Source organism: Aquarana catesbeiana, linkage group LG07, assembly GCF_042186555.1.
Source record: "Aquarana catesbeiana isolate 2022-GZ linkage group LG07, ASM4218655v1, whole genome shotgun sequence".
Lineage (NCBI taxonomy): Eukaryota > Metazoa > Chordata > Amphibia > Anura > Ranidae > Aquarana > Aquarana catesbeiana.
In genome coordinates this window covers 124,992,340-125,018,844 of record NC_133330.1, presented here as the reverse complement: position 1 = coordinate 125,018,844, position 26,505 = coordinate 124,992,340, and the positions used below count along the sequence as shown (strand labels likewise).

Sequence of the window (26,505 nt, the reverse complement as noted above, 5' to 3'; positions counted from 1 at the left end):
GGGCTTCCATAGCATTGGGCCTGCGCGGCTCGGCCCTTTCACCTCAGGGCGCAAGCTGATGCATGGCCCTTCAAAGGCCCACCAAATTTCTCAGCACAAAGCCCATGATGCTCTTAATCCAGCCATGCTCACTGCTTGCTTTATTTATTCCTATGGCTAGGCCATGTGTATCTAGACATCTGGAACTGCCATGAGTATGGACCTACCCAAAAGATTGAATGGAGCAAGTTGATAAAGGATGCAGCCAGGCCTTGTTTGTGTTCCTGGGCAGTACCAGACAGCAAGGCTCTTTAGAGCAGAGCTACTGAGGAAACAGGGTGGATTACTAAAGCCCAGCTGAAGTTGTCCTTTCAATAGTGATTTAAAAAAAAAATTGAACATTAATGTTCAGTTATTTATTTATTTTTTTTTTATGTTTGAGTGTAATGACGCAGAAGCTGAGAATCTGTGATCCATTAAATCTATGTTTCGTACTTTCAACATTTCCTTCCCAATATTATGGAGCAGTCAGACAAGTCCAGGTGTGTCTCTTTTTTATTATTTTCATACACACCCTTTTTGTGTGACAGAATCTCTGCAACAGATTACTAGAATTATCATGTTAAGCAGAACAAAAGAATACTAACAAGGTGAGTGATATGATAGACAAGCTCTGGAATAAAAAAATGAGATAAGATGCTTTGGAACTGTACTTACAAAAAATGCATATACCGGTAGATGCATTACACATTTTTTTTAGCATGTTTGTATATGTATGTGTGTGTATATATATATATATATATATATATATATATATATATTTTACATATTCTATGTATGTATAGATGATTATGTACTGTTGTAATATTTACTCTACTCTAGCTTTAACAGGGCCTCTCCATATTAGGATCAGTGTATTAACCCCATCCTGTTCCAGACTGAATGACCTCCTAATATGCACCCCTGTCAGAAAACGTTAAATCGTTTCTACTGCAAAATGGTTTACTTAGTTTTAGATTGAACGATGAGCCCCTGTCAGGCTTTTTGTCAGACATAAATTGCTGTCTGTGGACCCCTGTCACTGAAAGTCACGTTAAATCCAAAATTTTGAGTTGTTACCCAAGCAAGTTTAGTAGGGAAATCGCTTAATGCCATGTACACACGGTCGGACTTTCCGACGGAACATGTGAGATCGGAGCTTGTTGTCGGAAATTCTGACCGTGTGTGGGCTCCATCTGACTCTTTCCATCGGAATTTCCGACACACAAAGTTTGAGAGCAGGCTATAAAATTTTCCGACAACAAAATCTGTTTGCGTAAATTTCGACCATGTGTGAACAATTCCGACACACAAAGTGCCACGCATGCTCAGAATAAATTAAGAGACGAAAGCTATTGGCAACTGCCCCGTTTATAGTCCAAACGTACATGTTTTACGTCACCGCGTTCAGAACGATCGGATTTTCCGACAACTTTGTGCGATCGTGTGTTTGCAAAACAACTTTGAGCCAACATCCGTCAGAAAAAATCCATGGATTTTGTTGTCGGAATGTCCAATCAATGTCCGATCGTGTGTTCAGGGCATTACTCTGGTGATAACTGTGCAACAGTTAATTTACCTCACTTTGAGGAGATTTCTTCTCATGTCCTGTTGTGGCTATATGACAGAATGTGAAGGGTAATCTCCCCAATAATTGACAGGTAGCAGAAAAAAACTGCCAGAGGTTTTCACCATCCCCTATTCTGTCTAAATAAAAATGTTTTAGCTTAGGTATACAGTACACAGTCTTTAGATATATATAGTTTATTTTTCAATCTGTGCATTCTACTACTGTATGTAATCTATATAATATATATAATTATATAATTTTGTTTTAAAATTTTTATTGTACATTTTGCAATGGCACAGAACAAAAAAGCAGTCGGTGAATACAAATGAGTATGGTATATTTGACAGTTAACCATTTATGCATGCAAAAACAAGCAAGCAATTGTGCTAAACCATAATCTTCTCTGTTGCATGTGCAGGAATCAAACTTGTGCATCACTTGTGGAGCTATATGTTAGGATATGTGCTAAGGTGCAATGGATATCTAATAGACTGGATTGGCAGAGATTAAAAAGAATGTAATGTCATAGTTTAGGATAGATGAATATTTTATAGCTAGTGCTGAAAGCATATAACTTAGGTCCTGTCACAACTGGTTGACAAACCACAAGTAAATATAGGAAGAAAAAAAAAACATAACAAAATTAGTGAGAACCTCTAATTATTGTGGCAGATAACACAATACTCTTTGGTGCGTCATTTTGCCAGGTATGGTCAGAAGTCTGTTTTTAATTTGCCCAGTGTGTTTGTGAAATTGGTTGTTCTATAACATTCAGTATATTTGAAAGTGGACATCAGTTGGGTAATTTTAGTAGTATATTGTGTTTTCTCCATTAACTTCTGTGGGTGGAATATGTCACAGTCTATTATAGTCTACTGAAGAAGCATCTAGTATAGGTACATTTTTAACCTCTACTACAGTAAGGAGCAGTGTTGCTTGTCAATTTCTTCATTATGGAATAATGAGCAGTCAAGAGACAAATATGAGACTATTTTTATGTAATTTGGACTGCTGTAGAATTGAAGTGTCCTTAATGCTAAAACATAGCAGGAAGATATCTTTCAAAATATTCTTATTATCCAAGGAATGTTATCACTTGATTCAGGAAAGCGAATATGGTGGGACAGGACCAAAGGCAGTGAGCTAGGGTTGGTTGGTTGAAAACACGTTTTGGCACTTGGAGTATAAAGCAGTGATGTTTTTAAGTAAGAGAAGGAAAGTAGGATTTCTGCAGGAGTCCTGAGTTTATTATTTTATTATAGCCATCTGGTAGCTTGTTCACAAGGTCATTGGTTGGGAAAATCTTATTTCAGTATGTAAATTGGAATTCGCTACTGACTTTGTAAAAAGGCTATTCAGTTGTGTATATAGTATAGAGATATAGAAAGTGTAGCTTTAGATCAAATGATCAAAGACGTTTGTTTTAAAGGTCTCCTGCCTCCCTCGTCCACAAGATTTCACATATACTACCTTCAGGTAACAGGTTAAGAAATACTGAAAAGGGATGATATACTCTTGAACAAGTGCTTGGAAAGTCTTGTGTATGTAGGTCTCATCACAAAAGAGATTAACAATTTTTGTAGAGCCTTTGTTACCTGATTGCTTATGCTACATGGTCCATACTTTGAGGAAACATAGGTTTGCCTTGAGTATAATAAACACTGAAAAGGGATGATATACTTTTGGACAAGTGCTTGCAAAGTCTTGCGTATGTTGGTCTCTTCACGAAAGAGATTAACAATTTTTGTAGAGCCTCTTTATTGCCTGATTGCTTATGCTACATGGTCCATACTTTGAGGAAACATAGGGTTGCCTTGAATCGCAAGTATCTAGAAATATGTGGTGGGAAACCCATTTTTCTTTTGGCATATGTAATGCACCTATTGTAGTGTCCCTGAAGATTAGATTGTTCTGACCAAGTCCTAGTGTGATGAACTGCAACTGATGGTGCTTTGGCTGTTGACGTAATTTCCGCTGTAGTGGAATGAATGCTGGTTCCTTGTGGGTAGCAGGTACAGCAGCGTTTCACTACAAGGTTACAGGCTGGTCATTCTGGGTGCTGGACAGGTAGTTTTAAATGTGAGTTTACATTTGTATGCTTTTAGAATTTTAATAAAAAGTTGGTAAGCGATGAGTCTTCTTCCTGGTCTGTATCTTCTCTTGGGTTCAGTGGAGCAAATGAGAGCTTCCTGGTGATCAGCTCTGTGAGTTTGTTGGTGCAATAGAGGAGGTGATCGACTGATGGAGCAGATGGTTTTCTTTCTTTCTAACTAAAGGTGGAGAATAACAGGCGGAGTATGATTGGAGAGTGTGAACACTATTCACAAAAGCTTAGTTAGACCTTCTTAACATTTCTGCTTTGTGAGTGAGCTTATCAATGGGAAGAGGTGCAAAAAGACAATAAAGTGTTCATTTTCTTTGGAAGAAGTTGGAATTGAATAAACACAATACTTTTGAATGGACAATTTTTGCACTTTGATATTAGGTAATTTTAGTGGTTGTTTAGCACTGAGTGGCACTTTTAACACTTTAGCACTTATTTGACAATAGCACAGTGATGAGGTTCATATTTGTTAGAAATTCTGTATATAGCCCTACAGAACAGACAGTGCACAGTCCACATGGGCTTTTTTGCTTAACTGCAGATAGGAAACAGGAACTTTATTATCACAGAAAGGACATAGGGTTTAACCCTAAAAACTTATAAACACTGCCATATACTGGTTGAAAAATGTATCTCTACTAAATACTGATGTACAGTAGTTGTTGCACAAAAATACATGAACAATGTTTTCCAACACCCCCACTCAACTTCTTATATTAGTCCCATTTCGGATCACAGTTTTACAAATCTGTTTCTTGTAAGCGTTTTTCTCAAAGCTTCTGATCCACTTTTGTTTCTCATCCCATGAATCTAGCTCTGGTTTTAATGCTATGCGAGCAACATAGGACAGACTTTTGGCTGGGATGACTTTATTGCTTCTGGTGGATTTCCTGATTGAAGCCTCTTGTGGCCTGGTTTCTTCTTTTACAGCATTTGGATTGTCTGCGTTAATTTATATTTCTGTGTCACTTTGTTGCTTATCTTGATGTTACACTGCTGTGGAATTTCCCTTAGTTTGAAGTGTTTGCGTTAGTTTATGAAATTTTTAACACATTGAAGTTCCATCGACAATTACACTTCTATTGATGGTTACCTTTTTTGTGTCTTGGTGTAGAATTCTCTATTCCTTTTGAGATTCACTGTACCCCACAAGTACACCTTCCTTTGCACAAACATCCCATTTTGTACATTTTTCTTTTGGGATGTGCACATAGGCTTTGCTTCCAAAAAGTTCAAGATGGTTCAAATTCAGGACCTTTGCATTCCACAGTTCATATGGAGTTTTCTCAGTTGATTTTCCTGGTAGTCAATTTTGGAAATACTGTAGAATGTGGTCATAATTGCCCCCCCCCCCCCCAGAATGTTGTTGGCTTATCTGCATCAAATAGCATGGTTCTTCCACTCTCACATAGGGTACGGTTCACTATTTCTGCAACCTCATTTTGTTCTGGGTTGTATGGTACAGTAGTTTGAAACATTATGCCATGCTTTCTGAGAATTCCCTGTGTGTTATCACCTCTATATTCAGTTCCATTGTCTGCGCAATACAGAAGGCAATTTGTCAAATTTGTTTCTTACTTGAGCCAAATACTGTTCACGTTTCTCTGGTGCTTTACTTTTCTTTCATAACAGATAAAATGTAGTATACCTGAAGTAATCTTCTATAAAAGCAAGAAAATACCTCTCAATTTTTCCATTGGACTGCAAAGATCTGAATGCATTAAGTCCAGAGGATTCTTAGCTCTGCTGTTACTCTGCTTTGGAAAGGCTTTAATTGCCATTTTTTATACAGCTGTTGCATTTCATTGTTTGATCACATGGACTAGTTTTCATTCCACTTGCATAGTCATTCTCAGTTTATTTCTTTACTGCTGTATGTCAGGACTTCTGTTCCCAAATCATCTGTGCCATGTGTGAATGCAGTTTGAATGTTTTTCCTTCTTGGCAGTATTAACCACCTCATTGCAGTTCAGCTGATACAGTTCATCTGTAATTTTAGCCTTTGCAAGTAAGAGCTCCCCTTTTATGATGGCACATCTGTCATCTTGGAAGGTCACTACGTTGCCTTGTTTTTGGAGCTTATTGACTGCCAAATGATTTGTTTCAAGAGCAGGGACACAGAGGACATTTTTCACAGGTATCTTTCAGGTGACACTCTGAGAAATAGGTTAGTAAAGAAATATGAGAGGAAACGTATGCGATACCACTTTAAATATTTAACAAAGATATCAAGGTGTTTAAGTAGCTGCTCACAAACGTTCTATGTGTCCTCACATGTACAGATTACATTTCAGTGTTTTAATGTGGAGCTTAAGTGTATAATAACTCAGCGGAACCGTATACTTAAATGTGTTATACTAATAATTCATACATATATACAGTGTAAATTCCAATGAATATACCACAAATATTATAAAATGGATATATCACAATTTTATATATATATATATATATATATATATATATATATATATATATATATATTACAAGATAAATAAAAACAAAAGTGCTCCTTATAACTTGTGCAATATTATTCTGTTACCAACCCTACTGGGGGTTGATACTGCTATTCCAGTGCTGCAAATTAAAGTGCAAAATGCTTATGTGCAAAATGACAAATAACTATGAATAAATAAAAAGCCCCGTTTTCCAATATTATCAGTATATTTAAATACAGTTGGGTCACTGAGAGTCCATCACCACGATTATCAACTTGCTTAGAGAAGAATATCCAACACAAGTGAACTCCTTATATCCAACAATAGTAAATATTCACCACACTGTGCTCTGCCCTTGTGCTAATGTGGCAGCTCGCCTCCAATATAGACCCACATTCTCATACAGGTCTATAACGCCTCTTAACAAAAATCCTCCTAGGTATTTGGATCTACCGTATGTACACCAGGTACCTCCACTCCTGCTCCTCTTCACTTTATATCCTGCAGCAGCATTCATACAAATGAGAAAAATGGTCACGTCTGATATTACTGAGTCAGCTGCATCACCCTCTCCCTGCAAACATCAGGGAAACGTCAGTTTGCAGGGAATAGGAGGACGCAGCTAATTCAGTAATATCAGATGTAAAATTTTTTTCCCATGTATATGAAAACTTCTACGGTGGAGAGGAGCAGGAGCGGAGGTACATACGGGAGATCAAAATACCCAGGAGGATTTTTTGTTACCAAATGTTATAGACCTGTATGAGAATATGTAGTGACCTTCTCTAAGCAAGTTGAAAATTGTGGTGATTGATACTCAGACACTGGGGGTAATTTACTATAGCGCCAATATATGATCCTGCAGTCCCGGATAATAGCACCCAATTAAGGCCAATTAGGACTTAAACTCTCAGAAACCTACATGCAAATGGAAAGTCGTGCTATTGCCTGTGAATATGCCTGTCGGATCAGCACATAAGGGAATAGTGGAAGTCAATGGGGCTCGAACCTGCAAAATCCAAAGTTCTCACTGAAGGCTTGTATGCAAGTTCTTTGCCATAAAAAGTGTATGGGGACCCGGGTACTGCCCCAGGGGACATGTAACAATTGACATTTGTTTTCTAAACAGCCATTTTTTCAGGAGCAGTGATTTTAATAATGCTTAAAAGTGAAACAATAAAAATGAAAAATTCCTTTAAATATCGTGCCTGGGGGTCCTCTTAGTCTGCCTGTAAAGTAATGCATCTGGACGATGTGCGGAACATTGCTGCAGCAAAATGACATTTCTAAAGGAAAAAATGTCATTCAAAATTGCTTGCAGATACAATGTATTGCCGGGTGCCGGCAATATAGATTAAAAATCAAGGAAAAAAAATGGTGTGCGCCCCCCCCCCCGGTTCATACCAGGCCCTTCTAAGGGGAACTCCACGCCAAAATTTAAAACAAAAATGGCGTGGGTCCCCCCCAAAATCCATACCAGACCCTTATCTGAGCAAGCAGCCATGGCAGGTCAGGAAAGGGGGGGGGGCGAGCGAGCACCCCCCCCTGAACCGTACCAGCCTGCTTGCCCTCAACATTGGGAGGGTACTTTGGGGTCCCCAAAGGGCCTCAACCCCACAACCACTTGCCCGGTGGTTGTGGGGGTCTGCGGGCGGGGGGCTTATCAGAATCTGTAAGCACCCTTTAACAAGGTTCTCGCCCCCCATGTGAATAGGTTTCGGGTACATTGTACCCCTACCCATTCACCAAAAACAGTAATGAAATGTGACAAAAGACAATAGCTGGTTTTTGACAATTCCTTTATTAAAAATGTCTTCTTCTTCCCCCCGCTTCTTCCTCCATCTTCCTGTGGTCTTCCTTCAGTCTTCTCCATCTTCCTCCGGTCTTCTCCATCGTCCTCTGGCTTCTTCTTTCCCCGCTTCGTCCTCTGGTCTTCTTTCTCCACCGCCGCTCCTGCTGAAGATTAAAAAAACGAACCTCCTCCGATGCCGCGATGATGTCATTCTGAGACACCGCTCCTTGTGACTTCACCGCCCGCGCCATGATGGGTCCGTGATGTCACTAAGGGGGGTCTCCGACTGATGTCATCCGGTGGCCATGCCCCATAGTTATATATGAAATCTGCGCTATGGAAGCAGACAGATCGGCTGGCCACAGCTTCACAGGAGGGTTGTTATTTTCATGTTCAGCGGGAGCGGCAGCGGAGGAATAAGAAGAAGACCGGAAGAAGAAGCGGGGGAAAAAGAAGCAGGAGGAAGATGGAGAAGACTGGAAGAAGAATCAATTCAAATGGGGGGAGCAGGATCTTCCAGATTCCGATAAGCCCTCCGCCCGCAGACCCCCACAACCACCGGGCAAGGATTGTGGGGATGAGGCCCTTGTCCCCATCAACATGGAGACAACGTGTTTTGGGGGGACCCCAAAGCACCCTCTCAATGTCGAGGGGAAGTGGCCTGGTATGGTTCAAGAGGGGGGGCGCTGGCTTGTCCCCCCCTTCCTGGCCTGCCATGGCTGCTTGCTCGGATAAGCATCTGGTATGGATTTTTTTTGGGGGGGGACCCAACGCCATTTTTTTTACATTTTGGCATGGGGTTCCCCTTAAAATCCTGACCAGACCTGAAGGACCTGTCATGTCATATTTCTATTACAAGGGATGTTTACATCCCTTGTAATAGGAATAAAAGTGAAAAAATGTAAAAAGAAAGCATCAGAAAAATTAAAGTAAAATTAACAATAATTTATTTTTTTAAGTGCCCATTGTCCCTGCGTGCTCGCTCGCAGAAGGGAACGCACACATAACTCGCGCCCGCATATGTAAATGGTGTTCAAACCACACATGTGAGGTATCGCTGCGAACGTTAGAGTGAGAGCAATACTTTTAGCACTAGACCTCCCCTGTAAATCAAAACATGTAACCTGTAAAAAAACGTAAAGCGTCACCTATGGGGAGTTTCAAGTACCGAAGTTTGGCGCCATTCCACGAGCGTAAGCAATTTTTAAGCGAGACATGCTAGATATCAATTTACTCTGCGTAACATCGTCTTTCACATTATACAAAAAAATTGGACTAACCTTACTATTTTTAGTTTTTTTTTTAAAAACGTGTTTGAAAAATTGCTGCGCAAATACCGGGCGAGATAAAAAGTTTCAACGACCGCCATTTTATTTTCTAGTGTCTCTGCTTAAAAAACATATAATGTTTGGCTGTTCTGTGTAATTTTCTAGCAAAAAAATTATAATTTTTACATGTAGGAGAGAAATGTAAAATTTGGCCTGGGTAGCAAGCGGTTAATCATTCACCTGGGGTGGCATCTTTATTTTTAACATAGTGTTCCATATTTCAATAAGCCCCTGTCCAAAGACCATGTTACCCACCACAACACATTTGTGGGGAAGAGACCCATGTGCTCCCAACATTGGAACAAGCTGCCTTGTCAATACAGGTGTTTGGAAGCTGGCAGTGCGTTGAGGATGTCAGGGGGTAGGGTGTTAGCAAGGTGGCAGTGGGGTGCCAGGTGTGATGAACATGAGGCTGACAGGGGGTAGGGTGCTGGCAAGGTTGCAAGGTGTGATGAACATGAGGCTGACAGGGGGTAGGGTGTTGGCAAGGTTTGATGAAGATGGGGATAAGGATGACAGGGGTGGGGTGTTAGCAAGGTTGCAGTGGAGAGAGTGAGAGAGAGAACACATTTTGGCCCAATCTGTATTATTTACAAATTTAGAAATTGGGAAACAAATGTATTGTTAAAAGTTTAGAACTATCTACTACCTCAATATGCATGTCTGCAGGCTGTAACTGATGCTATGGAGAGGTCAAAAAAGAACACTGCAAAAACATGTACAGTGTTATCTCATTTATGGGAATCACTGCCTTTTGAAATCCACTACAGTCCTCATGCTTTTATGGGAGGCAGATCATCCATCAATCAAGATGTGACATCCCACCTACTGTGTTCCTTTTTAGTTACTGGGCATGGAGGAGGAGGGAGGGAATGGACTGTCATTTAGGATCTATATACATGCCCAAATGTATAATGTCAATACCATGTGACCTGAACAGTTCAATTGAAACAGGAAATGTTCTCTACAGCAATAGAGACCAAACTGAGCATGTGCAGCAGGACTACCCTCACTGTGTCTTATCTGGACTTGTCCAGAGTGACAGTGCAGGAAGGGGAGGATCTGTGCATACAGGATCAAAGAGCCTTTTTACACAATGCAGAGGATTAACCACTTAAGTTCCACAGTGAGTATAACAAGCATGCTATTCTGCATATACAGACTGATTTTACTGTTGTGGATTTAGTAACACTTTAACCCCCCAGCACATTATATATTTTCTGAAAGCAGAGGCTCTTCAGAATAAGAAGATGATAGTTGCAAATTTTTATGTCACATGATATTTGCTCAACTCAACATTAATAAATGCAAATGTTCAGGAAAAAATATAATAAAATGAATTTTAGTGCAAACACACAATATAATACTCTTTTTGTAAAATTTAACAACAAAAGGTTGAGTAAATAAATACCAAACATGGCAAGTCTGAAAAACCGTGTGCGCCCATGATATTGCAAGAAACTACGGTAACCAAAAATCCCCAACCTTTTTGTTGCCAGAGCTGTTTTTGAATTTTTTGCACACATGCTTAAACAATCATTTTAGGCCTGACGATTACATAAAACCCCCAAAACAGTATATGTTTTCTGAATGCAGACACCCTAGAGAATAAAATAGCGGTAGTTCCAATTTTTTATGTCACACAATATTGCCCCAAAGATCTACGAAACACAAAATGTCGGTAAAAAATACACTAAAGTTAATTGTAGAGAACACTAAAGGAATAAATTACCAAATTTTTTGTAAATGATAAAAGATGAGGTTGCACCGAGTAAATAAATACCCAAAATGTCAAACCTTAAATTTGCATATGTCTGTGAAATGGCAACCAACTTCAGTACCCTAAATTTTCCCTAGGAGAAGTTTTAAAAGTCCCCTATAGGTTATCAATTTAGCATTACAGAGGAGGTCTGGTGCTAGAAATATTGCTCTTACTCCAGCGTGTGCGGTGATATGTAACATGTATATCACAATTGACCTTTTCATGCGTAGGCGCCTATGACGCATCTGTTTAAGTTTGCACGTGCATGTATGTGGGGGTGGGGGGTCCTCAAACATTTTTTAGGGAGGATTTTATGTGCTTGGGTGCAACTTTAACCACTTAAGCCCCGGACCATTTTGCTGGCCAAAGACCAGAGCACTTTTTGCGATTCGGCACTGTGTTGCTTTAACTGACAATTGCGCGGTTGTTCGACATGACTCCCAAACAAAATTGACGTCTTTTTTTTCCCACAAATAGAGCTTTCTTTTGGTGGTATTTGATCACCTCTGCGGTTTTTATTTTTTGCGCTATAAACAAAAGAATAGCGAGAATTTTGAAAAAAACGCATTATTTTTTGCTCTTTGCTATAATAAATATCCCCCAAAAATATATAAAAAAACATTTTTTTTCCTCAGTTTAGGCTGATACGTACTCTTCCACATATTTTTGTTTATTGATGGGTTTGCGCAAAAGTTATAGCGTCTACAAAATAGGGGATAGTTTTATGGCATTTTTATTAATATTTTTTTTTTTTACTAGTAATGACGGCGATCAGCGATTTTTATTGTGACTGGGACATTATGGCAGACACGTCGTACAATTTTGGTGAAGGGGTTAACACTAGGTGGTGCTGTAGGGGTTAAGTGTATCCTAGGGATGTGTTCTAACTGTAGGGGGGACGGGCTAGATGTGACACATCACTGATCATAGCTCCCGATCACAGCGAGCTAAGATCAGTGACACTGTCACTAGGAAGAACGGGGAGATGCTTGTTTACATTAGCATCTCCCCGTTCTTCCTCTCCGCGAGACGATCGCGGGTATCCACGCAGACATCCAGTCCGCCGGACCCGTGACCCGACTCACAGAGCTCCCGGCCAGCGCGCGCGATGGCACGGTGGCAAAATCAAAGGGACATACAGGTACGCCCATTTGCCAGCCGTGCCATTCTGCCATCGGCATGCGCCAGTCGGGAACCGGTTCATTTTTTACAATTTAAAAGGAAAACATTTTTTACTTTTTGCTGACAGGCTCCCTTTAATGAGAAATCCAGGGTCTAAAAAGACCCTGGATGTCTCCGCTGTGTGCCACTGAATGTAATGCAAATTGCATTGCATTACATTCTGTTGTGGATTAACAACTTCAATACAGGGCACTTAGACACCTTCCTGCCCAGACCAATTTTCAGCTTTCAGTGCTGTCGCAGTTTGAATGACAATTGCGCGGTCATGCTACACTGTACCCAAACTAAATTTTTATCATTTTATTCCCACAAATAGAGCTTTCTTTTGGTGGTATTTGATCACCTCTGCGGTTTTTATTTTTTGCTAAACAAATAAATAAAGACCGAAAATTTTGAAAAAAATAAAAGTTTTGCTTTTGTTTCTGTTAAAAAAAATTGTAAATAAGTAAGTTTTCTCTTTCACTGATGGGCACTGATAAGGTGGCACTGACAGGCACTGATATGGCGGCACCGATGAGGTGGCACCAATGAGCGGGCACTGACGATGGGCACTGGTAGGCGGCACTGATGGGTGGCACTCATATGCAGCACTGATGGGCACTGATAGGCGGCACTGATGGGCACTGATGGGTGGCACTGGTTGGCACTGATGGGCACTGATAGGCGACACTGATGGGCAATGAAAGGCGGCACTGCTGGGCACTGATAGGGTAGCGCTGATAGGCGGCACTGATGGGCACTGATATGTGGCACTGATGGGCACTGATATGTGGCACTGATACGCAATACCGATATGAGGCACTGATGGGCATCCCTGGTGGCAATGGCAGTGGTAGGCATTGAAGTGGGCACTGACTGGCAGCTGTCTGGGCACAGATTGGCAGCTACCAGGGCACACAGTGGCATTTCCCTGGTGGTCTAGGGGGCATACCTGGTGGTCCAGTGTGGATCGCTCCCCTGACACAGACCCCCCCCTGTCAGGAGAGCAGCCGATCGGCTCTCCTCTACTCGCGTCTGTCAGGCGCGAGTGAGGAAAAGCCGATCACCGGCTCTTCCTATTTACATCGTGATCAGCCGTGATTGGACACGGCTGATCACGTGGTAAAGAGTCTCCGTCAGAGACTCTTTACCTAGATCGGTGCTGCGGGGTGTCAGACTGACACCCCGCAACAACGATCGCCACGATGCGCGCCCCTGGGGGCGCAGCGGCTCAATATCCTGCGGACGTCATATGACGTCCAGTCAGGATTTTGAAACCACTTTGCCGCCGTCATTCTGCTATATGGCGGGCGGCACGTGGTTAAATAAAGCTTCTCCTATAAGCAAGTAATTCCATGCACTAATAAGCACAATCATAGCTTTCTTGAATAATAATGCCGGGAAAGCACACTTGTTTATCTCCAAGTAACACAGACAGATGCTGGTATCACGTTGAGCTTAGCAAAATCCTGCCATAGAATGCTCTACTGATTTTTATACTGTAAACATAAATAACAAAGGAAGGTGGTGGCTTCAGAATCAGCCAGACAATTGTATTCTTTCAAAAGAACCAATCACACACATGTATATATTCATAAAGAATTCCAGTAGTGACGTGTGCAGATGGTTGCGTGCAGAGCCATGCGGCAAGCGTCTTGTGAGACACAAAGGGGCTGATTTACTAAGAACAGTGCGTTGCGCCGGTTCATACCTTATTTGGTGCGCTGGATATATCATTGATTGGGAGTGTGAACCGGCGCACGCAGACGCACAACGCGATAATAAATATGTAAACGGCAACTGGTGGCAGGGTCACTGCTGTTTTCTCATTGATAATAGTGCACGCCCATCTCATTGGTGTGTCTTGTTAGGCAATTAGTAGGTGTTCTCACTTAATTAACCCTTTTGATGCTAATCTCATTCCTATTACTTCTAATATATCTTTGAAATGTTTTTTTTTCTATTTTTACACAAATATTTCAATACATTACAAAGAACAGAAAGGTGTTTCTAAACCCAAAAAAATAATATTTTTAGATCTTGATCTTTAAAAGTGACCATACACTGCAATCTTAAAAAAAATAGACACATTAGATTAGGCAAGAGCCTGTTTGATTTCCAAAAATTTGAATTAATTGTTCAAGTGCGTATACCTATTTTGCAGAAATATCAAGTTGTACAGAGATTGGACAATCAGATTGCATAGTGCATGACCATCTTAAGTGCCAAATTTGGAATGTAGATGTGCCATGACCCACTTGTATTTTCACAAGTGGACACAAGAACCTACATCTATAGTTACATATTTGTGCAGCACAGTGGTGTAGTGGTTAGCATTTTCACCTAGCAGCAAAAAGGGTTGCTGATTTAAACCCCGCCCGCGATACCATCTTACTGGAGTTTGCATGTTCTCCCTGTGCCTGCGTGGGTTTCCTCCAGGTACTCTGGTTTCCTCCCACAATCTAAACACATGCTGTAAATTGGATCCTGTCTAAATTGGCACTAATATGTATGAATGTGTGTTAGGCACCCACACAAACACCACCCCATGTTAAAAAATTTTTCTTAATGTGCAAATAAGGATCATCTCTTCCTCAGAGAACTTTGCAGCAGTACAAGCAACTTCCTGTAGGGGCGTGATGTCATTCTGGCCACCGCTTTCCGAGAACTACATATGCGCATACCTGTGCGCACACAGCAGTTGCGCATCTCACATACACAGCGGTCGCGCATCTAGATGCATTTGGCGCATCTAGCTGCAGAAACCCAATTTTTATGGAAATTAATAGTAAAGCAAATGCAGATTTCCAGGACTGGACTAACAAATGTTTCTAGTGAAAGGCAACTGGTGGCTTCTATTAAACAAGATCTAAATGGGCCATTGACATGCATCACAGTTGTACTTAGAAATGAGTTTTTGCAAAGTTAAACTAAATGAAATCCTCTTATTTTTGCTTGGGGATAGAGTGCAGAGGCATTAGAAGTCTTGTCAGTTTTTGGGGATGTCTGCACCCCTGATAGGGTGAAGACACCTCCCAAATGTTGCCACTTTATCCTTCAAATTTATTCACTTCCTGTCATATAGCCAAACCGAAAGTGAGGGTAAAACCCTACCAATGTCTTTCCTTGGGGACACACAAGTCAATATAAATAGCTTCCCTATTAGGTAAATTGCACTCTAGCATTTTGCTCTGTACATCCCAAATTATTAGGTATCTTGGACTTTGGGGTTTATTTACTAAAGGCAAATCCACTTTGCATTACAAGTGCGGTTTGGTGGAGATCCGAAGGGGGGCATGCAAGGAAAAAAAAAAAACACCATCTTTGCTTCTACATGATTGGGATGTTAAAATCACAAGTGCTTCACCTCAGATTTTCAATGACTAGACTTGTATTGCAGAGTGGATTTGCCTTTAATAAACACAAAAATACCTAAGAATTTGGGTGTACACAACAAAGTGCTAGACTGCAATTTGCCTAATGGGGACACTAGTTAGATTGACCTGTGTGTCCCCAAGGAAAAGCATTGGTAGGGTTTTACCCTCACTTCCTGTTTGGCCATGTGAGAGGAAGTGAAGCCAATTTTAAGAAAAGGGACACAATGCCCAACCTAAAAAAAAAAGACAAGCAGGGGTTCTAACACTCGGTTTCCCTCAAATACCCAAAATTAGAATAGGATTGGCTTGAGCTAGATTTTAGTTCAGTGCTCTAAATCAGTGCTTCTCAACCCTGTCCTCAAGTACCCCCAACAGGCCATGTTTACAGGTTTTCCTTCATCTTGCACAGGTGCTTTAAATCAGTCAATGGCTTGGTATTTTGGACAGCTATTTTAGCCAAGATAAAATTCCCAAAACGTGTCCTGTCAGGGGTACTTGAGAACTGAGACTGAGAACCACTGCGCTAAAATGAAAAATTGAATACTTACCTCTCTGTAATTTCTTTCCTGGTGCCTATCCATGCATATGCTACCATGAAGGCACTAGGAAAGTAACTTAGACAAATCACACATTTTTGGGATTTGCCATGCTAATCAGCCTAGTTAAGCTGCAGCTGGGAAATGTGTTGCATGAAAAGTAACAAAAAACACAAAACATAAAAATTTTATTGGTCAATAAAACAGGACTTGGAAAAGAGCAAGGAAAGAAAAAAAACAAAAAAAACACATGTATGTTAATTTGAGACACTAACAGAATATGGGTAACATGAGTTAAAAGGAGTGCGCCCACAAATGGATATTTATGAGCCCCCGTTCACACCTATGCGAATTAGATGCGGCTTACAATGCATCCAATTCGCAGGACATTTTAAAATACATTCATTTGAATGTATCTGGTTCACATATGTGCGTTGCATTCGCACTGTGCATTGCACAAAAAACGTGTGCGGTTTCTGGGCATTGTGCTACGAATTACAAGCCCATTATCTTCTATGGGAACGCATCTGATTCGCAGATGCATTCTGTTCTGAACATGAATTCTCTCCTTCTCCTCACTACACCTCCCCCCTCTCCCTGCTCACTGATCCGCAGCTAAAACACAGGAGGAACCTCTGAACAACTGATTTTTATCTTCCCAGTGAAACCTGAGCTTCAATTCGCACCGCACATGTGTGAACCCAGCCTTAAGGATTTAAACATTAGTCACATCTTGAGAACATTTTTGCAAAATAATGTAGCACAGACAATTAAATCAAAGGGAACGACCTACAAATGACACACATTGACAACAAATATATTTCATGGGAAAATATCACCCACCCAAAAAAATACAATAAATTAGAGTAAAAAAAAAACTTGCTTGAAAACACATCTGTTTTGCAAAGACATAACAAACAAAATACAAAGAGAAAATACACGTTGTTACAAACTCGATAAGGACACCCAAATGTACTCTTGCTGGCCACACACACAAAATCTTGCCTCTTTTCAGAGCAAGGTAAAGAATGCTATCTGCAAGCTTTATATAACATAGGTTTGTGTGCTAATGAGGCAATTTGAAACACATGCACAGTCCATGAAACACACAAAATGCAAGTTCACCCAATGTAGAGACAGAACTTCAAAGTGGGTACACCTGTTAAAGGATGTCCTTAAATTACTAACCCAAAAAACAGTCTCTGAGCATGCCTAGAAACATCCAAGTGCTGTTCACACACAAAAAGCACAAAAAAACCCCTAAAGTCCATGAGCATGCCCAGACCAAACCAAATGCATTTCACACACCAAAAGGCACAGGAAAATAAGCAAAGTCTGAGCATGCCCAGACCAACCCAAATGCAGCTAGCACAAAATAAGCCACCCCCCCCTGCCCAAAATTAAACACATCATAATTACGGTTAAGAAAAAAGAAGGTGGAAAAAAGTACTGAAAAATATGAAAAAATGGGAATCCGTCAGGATAGAAATTTAGTAGTACTCACCACACATATTAAAGGGGGTGTGATCAAAAAACTATATATGAAGGAAAAATAATAATAATAATAATAAAAAAAAATAAAAAACTAAATTACCAAGGCACACCAAACAGAGTAAACTACAAAAAGGTTTTATTAGCTATACAAAGCTGAACACAGAAAAATGTGTACACAACCACCCCTAAAAGGCAGATATGGTGGGAATACCGGTAAAGGGAATCCCACCAATCTGTCTAAACCCTCCCTGTAAACAGTATATGATCCCTCATAGAAAAGCGAGGAAGCCCGCAGGCGGGGGAGGTTCCTCCCTACTCCAATAAGTAGCACACCCCTATAGCACCTATGAAACCCCTTACTACCTGAGATTACAGGCTAAACCATACAGTTCCTGAGGGGACAGCGTGATAATGCAAATGCACTGTTTACTTCCGCGATGCACGCTCCCGCGAGCTCGCATCGGGGAAATTCTGCGCTGGCCGTGTCCCTTGGACACAGCCAGTCACAGATCGCCGTAAACAGCTAATCACAGCAGCCGTTTACAGCGCAATCGTAGCTTCCAATGAGAGATGATCTCAAGTGTAAACATATGAGATCATCTCTCATTGCCGGCTCTCTCTCCTCACACAGAGACAGTGTGTGAGGAGAGAGAGGATCTGTGATAAATCGTGAGTGCCAACCTTTAGTAGAAACACACATCAGAGCCCAACAGTGCCCATACAGTGCCACATCAGTGCCACAGTGCTCATTACTGTTGGTGTCACAGTGCCATCTGTCAGTGCCATCTGTCATCAGTGCCATCTGTCAGTGCCATCTGTCGTCAGTGCCATCTGTCAGTGTCACCTGCCACATCAGTGCCACCTGTCAGTGTCACCTGCCACATCAGTGCCACGTTTCATCAGTGCCACATCAGTGCCATGTGTCATCAGTGCCACATCTGTGCCATGTGTCATCAGTGCCACATCAGTGCCACGTATCAGTGCCATCCATCAGTGCCATCTGTCACCAGTGCCATCTGCCATTGTCACCTGTCATCAGTGCCACGTATCAGTGCCATCTGTCGTCAGTGCCATCTGTCATCAGTGCCACCTGTCAGTGTCACCTGCCACATCAGTGCCATCTGTCTGTCACCTGCCACATCAGTGTCACCTGTCAGTGTCACCTACCACATCAGTGTCACGTGTCATCAGTGCCATCTATCACCAGTGCAATCTGCCAGTGTCACGTGTCATCAGTGCCACATATCAGTGCCATTTGTCATCACTAAGAATGTCACAAAGATTATTTTTAGCCGAGGAGGCATACAATATTCTTGCGGCCGACGAGAGCAACGGGGAGCCCTCCCTGCTTTGGATTCCTATTCAGATTCTGAGTCTAATGTGGACTACGAGCCTGTCCTAAGCAGTGGTACACTGACAGCCTCAGAGGAGGAGGATGAGAGTCCGCCCGCCAGACGAAGGCGTACTGGTGAGGAGGCAGTCCCATCCACCAGCACTGCAATGCCATCCACCAGTACTGCAATGCCATCCACCAGCACCGCAGTGCCATGCACCAGCACCGCAGTGCCATCCACCAGCACCGCAGTACCTCGGCAAAGGCCACATACCAGTGGGGTGTCACCTCAGTCCCAAATGGTTAGGTCCCATGCCAGCCTTCCCTATTCCGTTCAGAACCCCTTATGGCTTCCTCCTAATTCAGGAGAAGCTAAAATTCCCCCTTTCGCTGCCCAGCCAGGAGTCCAGGTGGACACAGAAAATTTTTCATCAATAGATTTTTTCAACCTTATTTTTACTGAGGACATGCTTGCATCAATTGTGGCCCAGTGCAACCTATATGCCCAACAATTTATAGCAAGTAACCCAACGTCCTATTATGCCCGTCCTTACGAGTGGAGAGCCCTAACAGTGGAGGAGTTTAACATTTTTTTGGGTCTCACATTCTGTATGGGACTGACCAAAAAAAAGTGTTACGTTCCTATTGGTCTACTCTCCCCATCCACCACATGCCCATCTTTTCCTAAGTGATGCCCAGGACCAGATATCTCATGATTATGAGATTCCTACACTACAATGATAATACCCAGTGCCCTCCCCGAAACGACCCAAATTTTGACAAGCTTTATAAAATTTGGCCACTACTAAAATATTTTTCTGATATCTTCCCCCGGTTGTTTACCCCAAACCAACACATATGCGTGGATGAGTCCCTTGTCAAATTTACTGGCAGGTTGGGCATAAAACAATTTATTCCCACCAAAAGGGCACGCTATGGGGTGAAAATGTATAAATTGTGCGACAGCTACAGGGTATACCTATGCCTTCATGGTATATGAAGGGAAGGACACCCAGCTACATCCCTCTAATTGCCCAGAATACATTGGATCGAGTGGGAAAGTCGTTTGGGTACTCATAAACCCACTCCTAGAAAAAGGCTACCATTTGTATGTGGACAATTTTTACACTAGTTTGCCCCTGTTCCGCAACCTTCACAGCAAGAAGACTCCAGCATGTGGCACCGTAAGGAGGAACCACAAGGGCTTTCCTCAAAGCCTCGTCAACAAGAAGCTAAGAAGAGGGGAGACGGCGAGTTTACAGAATGAGGAAATTCTGGCAGTGAAGTGGAGGGACAGAAGGGACGTCTACGTGCTTTCATCAATCCACAATAATACCATCGTGGAGATAACAAGGAGGAATGACCGAATCCAAAAGCCAACATGTATCCACGAATACAACATGTTTATGGGGGGTGTCGACTTCAGCGACCAGATGCTCGAACCCTACCTTTCCACGAGACGAACATACCAGTGGTATAAAAAAGTCTCAATTTATTTATTTAATTTGGCCATATACAACAGCTATGTTATTTATCACAAATCCACTGCAAGCCCCAAATCCTTCCTTGGCTACTAGGAGGAAATCATCACTGCCCTTGTATTCCCAAATGGCCCACCAGAAACCATTCGATCCGATGTGATTAGTAGACTCTCCGAACGCCACTTTCCCAAAAAAATCCCCCCCAGACCAACAGGCCAAAATGGCAGAAGAATGCCGGGTGTGCACCAAAAGAGGAGTGAGAAGAGTCACCACTTTTTATTGTCCCCAATGTCCTTCCCAACCAGGCCTCTGCATAGTTGACTGTTTCCGCCGTTACCATACTTCACTAAATTATTAGTGAAGTATGGTAAACATAACCCTCACTTCCTGCCATTTATGTTCACACCCCATATGCCTCTACTTGCTCTGTAACTGACCCTGGCTTGTTATTCGACCACGCTTCTGCCTACCGATTCTGTTCATATCTCTGCCTGATCTGGAACTGACCCTGGCTTGTTATTCGACCACGCTTCTGCCTACCGATTCTGTACATACCTCTGCCTGATCTGGAACTGACCCTGGACTGTTTGACCATCCTTTTTGCCTGCCTCTTGGACTGATTTTGTACCCTGCCACTGGTCTAGTGGGATTCATAACACAGGGGTCTCACATATGTGAGGGGCTCCAGAATTGTTTTTCTAGATGAAGAAAACCTTTTTTTTTGTTTTCTCATTCCTAGATTAGGGTCTGGAGACTCGGAGGCTTCAAAGAGATTTCGGTGGGAGAAGCCTCTACCCCTGTCCCCATTCTGTCCTGAACGAGGCCCTACTTCTGCCTGCTGCCTGTCGCATGAACTGACCACACCACATGGATGAACCATGTTCCTGCCTACTACCAGGATCAATATTTTGGCACTGCTGACAATCTCTGCCTGCACTGACCCTGGAATGTATATGGACAGTATCCCTGCGTGCTGCCTGTACTGACTATGGACAGTGTTCCTGCCTGTTGCCTGGACAATTGTGTTCGCTTTTGCTGACCAAGTCCCTGCCTGCTGCTTGGACCAGTGCTATGCTCCTGTGGACAACTGTGCTACTAAAACCACAGGTAATCTTTTTTTTACCCTTTGCTCAGCAGAATGTATTTTGGGGTGTAATTCTTGGTATATGCATGCTATGTGTCCCTAGAACACCTGACAGTGTTCCTTGTATGTGGCCAGGCTGTGTAAAAGTCTCACACATGTGGTATCGCCATACTCAGGAGGAGTAGCAGAATGTATTTTGGGGTGTCATTTTTGCTATGTACATGCTACGTGTTGGAAATATCTTATAAATGGACAACTTTGTGTAAAAAAAAAATGCGTTTTCATTTTTTTCCACATTTTCCAAAAACTTCTGGAAAAAAATGAACCGTTCAAAAGACTCATTATGCCTCATAGATTATACGTTGGGGTGTTAGCTTTCCAAAATGGGGTCATTTTGTGGGCGTTTCCATTGTCCTGGTGCTCCAGGGCCTTCAAAAGTGTAATAGGTGGTTAACAAGTTAGATGTGTCATTTATGCTCCTAGAACACTTGATGGTGCTCCCTGCATGTTGGGCCTCTCTATGTGGCTAGGCTGTGAAAAAGCCCCACATATGTGGTATTGTAATACTCAGGAGGAGTAGAAGAATGTAAATGTATTTTGGGGCATCATTTGTGGTATACACATGCCATGTGAGAGAAATAGCCTATTACAATGACAATTTTGTGGGAGGAAAAAAAAAAAATCTTCATTTTGTAAAGAATTGTGGGAAAAAATCTAAATCCTCACCATGCATCTTACTGAATACCTTGGAATGTCTAATTTCAAAAAAGGGGTCATTTGGGGGGTATTTGTACTGTCCTGAGTTGTTCAGGTCACAAGAAATGAGATAGGCCACCAGTACATCAGCTGTGATCAATTTTTTATGATTTGCACCACAACTTGTAGACTCTATAACTTTCACACAGATCAAATAATATCCACTAATTTTGGTTATTTTTACCAAAGATATGTAGCAGTATAAATTGTGGGCAAAATTTATGAAGAAAAATTAATAATTTGCAAAATTTTATCACAGAAACAAAGAAAAATTTGTTTTTTTTTCAAAATTTTCAGTCTTATTTCATTTATAGCGCAAAAAATAAAAAACCCAGAGGTGATCAAATACCACCAAAAGAAAGCTCTATTTGTATGAAAAAAAGGACACAAAAATCATTTGGGTACAGTATTACATGACTGAGTAATTGTCATTCAAATTGTGAGAGCACTGAAAGATGAAAATTGGTCTGGTCACGAGGGGGGTTTAAGTGCCCCCTAATTAAGTGTAATTAAAACCAGGTGCTACCCACCCTTCAACCAAGTAACTATGTGATAAACATAGACAGACCTATTTTAAAAAAAAGATTCCTCTGAAGTGATGTGCCACTCATACATACAAATAACATAATATCATTTCTAAATCCCTTGGAATATGATAGAAGCAAGAGTAATGAATAAAAAGATTGAAATCATGAATGATGCCTAGAAAGATCCCAGAGAAACAGTGTCTGTATAAAGACATAAACATTATGTTCTTACTGACTACAATGATAGTTGAATGTGGAGAGATATAGCTATACGTGGGACAAATGGGAAACATGTGGATTGATTCTGAGATGCTGGATCCTCCACCTACATCAGCCCTAGCTAATAAATCACAGAGGTTCCCTAGTTCCCTAGTTTTACTAATAACAAATACCTACAGATGATTTTGGAGGCAACTACAGATGATATAAGAACCATTAGATGGGACAAGATAGAACCAACTACTGACAATCTCTCACTCAATGATAGGAAGGCTCTTCAAGAGTTAAAAACCCTACCTAACTGTATTATAAAACCTAGTGACAAGGGGATTATGATAGAAACAAGAGTAATGAATAGTTCCAATCGAAGCAAATCACCCATTGCAATGTATGGGTGAATGCATATTCAATCTTCACAAAGAGGGGAGTGTCCAGCTGCACAAAAACGCTCACTGATACCCAAATGGATTCCAATGCATGTAATGTGCGACTATAGGCACCCCGATCTCCTGTGATTCGATTGTAAGCAAACGATTGGAAAACTATGGGGTGTTCCAGACAGATTCTACACATCATTGGATAGCTATGTACTGACGGACCGACATACAGATAGATGCTGATATATCACCTATATACGCCGACCATTTCTCCCACCAAGGCATTTAACTTTCACTACCATTAATGCATATAGTATCATCAAAATGTGTGTGCACTTTTAAAGAGTATCAATAGTTTAGCTAAACCCTTATCTGCTATTCCCGTTATACATCCACTTAGTTAGCCCGAAAGGGCACATATTTCTGTAATCACTATTGTAGACACGTGCCCATCAATACACAGATAGTGTTGTACAATCCAGGACAGATCAATACATTTATTCAATCTATGCAGCTAGTTCTTAGTAGGGAGAATAGGGGTATAGCTACCATTGATAGAATGCAGAAACGAAAAACAGAGAACAGGTAAAAAGACAAACAGAGAGTACAGTGATGAGGGGGGGCTGTAGTTTAAAGAATCCCTAAAGAAAGCACTGTAAGGACATATCTATATTTACCCCCCTAGGGGTCATTGAATTTAATAAGAAGATCCATTTGGCCTCTTTTTGCAATAGCATTTTATCCCAGTCTCCTATCCTATTTGATATCTCAAGTTTGTGGATAATCATACATTTGAGACCCATTGGTTTGGCTCCATGGTGGTCTCTAAAGTGAATTGCTACCGGAGATTTATCATCCTTGGTACATATGCTGGAGATATGTTCACCCAGTCTTTTTCTAAACTCTCTTATTGTTTTCCCTACGTAAATCTTCCCGCAGGGACAAACAATTTAGTAAACAACATACATTGCGGAACAATTCACAAATGGTTTTATCTTGAATTCTTGTTTTCCAGTGGAATCCCTAAATGTGTTAGTTTTCATAACAAATTTGCATACCGAGCAATGCCCACAGGCATACATGCCTTCCATTTGTGGGATGAACGATAATTTGGATTGACTTTTAATTTTGTTCTTCTGAGTGTACTCACTATGAACCAACGCATCACCTATTGTAGGTGCTCGTTTTGCTATCAGATTAGGTCAGGGCCCCAAAATGTGTTTTAACTTATTGTCAAGCATAAGCAAATGCCAATGCCTGCCTAGTAGATTTTTCAAATGATTCCAGTGGGTGCCATATGTAGTCACCAGTCCTATTCTCTCTTGTGGGGTTCTGTTGGTTTCTTCCTCGTCCTGCTCTAGTCCCAAAATGGTTTCCCTCCGCTTTCTCTGCGCTTTAAATTTAGCTTGTTTGATAATGGAGTTGGGGTATCCCCTTCTCCTAAATCTAAGGGTCAAGTCCTTGCTTTCCGTTTGGAAATCCCTGTAATTGGAGCAGTTCCTGCGAATCCGCAGGAACTGACCCACTGGGATCCCCCTAATAAGGGGCCAGGGATGATGGCTGGTGGCATGGAGGAGGGTATTCCCGGCTGTAGGTTTTCTGAATGTGCTTGTCACAATTCTACCATTCTTCTTGCGAATCAGTAGGTCCAAAAATTCAATTTGATTTCTGTCATTCTTATAGGTGACAAAGATATTTCTGGTGTTGTTATTGAGTTCATTGATAAATGTCTCAAACTCCAAGACAGTACCCCTCCACACACCAGAACATCATCAATAAATCTTACTCAAAGGGCAACATGTTTAAGGAAGGCTGGGTGCTGATAAACCTCTTCTTTCTCCCACCAGCCTAAATGTAAGCATGCATAAGATGGGGCGCAGGATGCTCCCATTGCTACTCTGTGTTTTTGTCGGTAAAATTTTCCTTCAAAGATGAAATAATTATTATTAAGGACCAACTCCAATAATTCTATTAGAAATTCATTATGGGGACCTGCCAGTGGGTGTCTAGTATCCAACCATTGGGATACTGCATGTATCCCCACTGAGTGGGGAATCGATGAATATAAGGATTCCACATCTATACCTACCAATAAACAATCATCAGAGATCTCCATATTATTTAATTTTTGTAGTATATCAGCGGAGCCCTGTACGAAAGAGGGTAATTCCCTAACCAGATGTTTAATTCTCTGGTCAATATATCTACCAACTTTTTCAGGGGGTCCCCCTACCCCCGATACAATGGGTCTCCCGGGGGGGTTTTTAAGATGTTTGTGAACTTTTGGTGTGATATAAAAAGTTGGTATATTATATTAAATAATTTGCAAAATAAAGAATTCTTTTTGGTTAAGTAACCCAACTTCCTGAGCGTTGCTTAAGCGATAGTTGATTTCATCAACCAATATAGGGAAGGGATTGTCTGGCCATCTCTCATAGCAACTATTATCATTTAGTTGCCTATAAACTTCCTCCAAATAATCACTTTCAGACCATAAAACTACATTTCCACCCTTGTCACTAGGTTTTATAATACAGTTAGGTAGGGTTTTTAACTCTTGAAGAGCCTTCCTATCATTGAGTGAGAGATTGCCAGTAGTTGGTTCTATCTTGTCCCATCTAATGGTTCGTATATCATCTGTAGTTGCCTCCAAAATCATCTGTAGGTATTTGTTATTAGTGAAACTAGGGAACCTCTGTGATTTATTAACTATGCCTGATGTAGGTGGAGGATCAGGCATCTCAGAATCAATCCACATGTTTCCCATTTGTCCCACGTATAGCTATATCTCTCCACATTCAACTATCATTGTAGTCAGTAAGAACATAATGTTTATGTCTTTATACAGACACTGTATCTCTGGGATCTTTCTAGGCATCATTCATGATGTCAATCTTTTTATTCATTACTCTTGTTTCTATCATATTCCAAGGGATTTAGAAATTATATTATGTTATTTGTATGTATGAGCGGCACATGGTTACTTGGTTGAAGGGTGGGTAGCACCTGGTTTTAATTACACTTAATCATGGGTGATCTTGTAGCTCCCTTATTTAAACAGACAATGACTGACCAATCCCCAAGCTCTGAAGAAGTTCCATGAAGTAAGGGAACATAACATGTAAGCTGTTTTATGCTGGGAGAGCAC

General features: G+C 41.3%; 1 protein-coding gene across 1 annotated transcript in view; it reads left to right on the top strand.

Annotated features, from left to right (window-relative positions):
* Positions 1 to 598: 598 nt before the first annotated feature.
* The window catches only part of LOC141102895 (G-protein coupled receptor family C group 5 member D-like), an 85,936-nt gene continuing 60,029 nt past the window's right edge, over positions 599 to 26,505 (top strand). The window contains exon 1 of the mRNA XM_073591931.1: positions 599 to 629. The gene's annotated coding sequence lies outside the window, so the exon portion shown is untranslated. The remainder of the gene's footprint in view (positions 630 to 26,505) is intronic.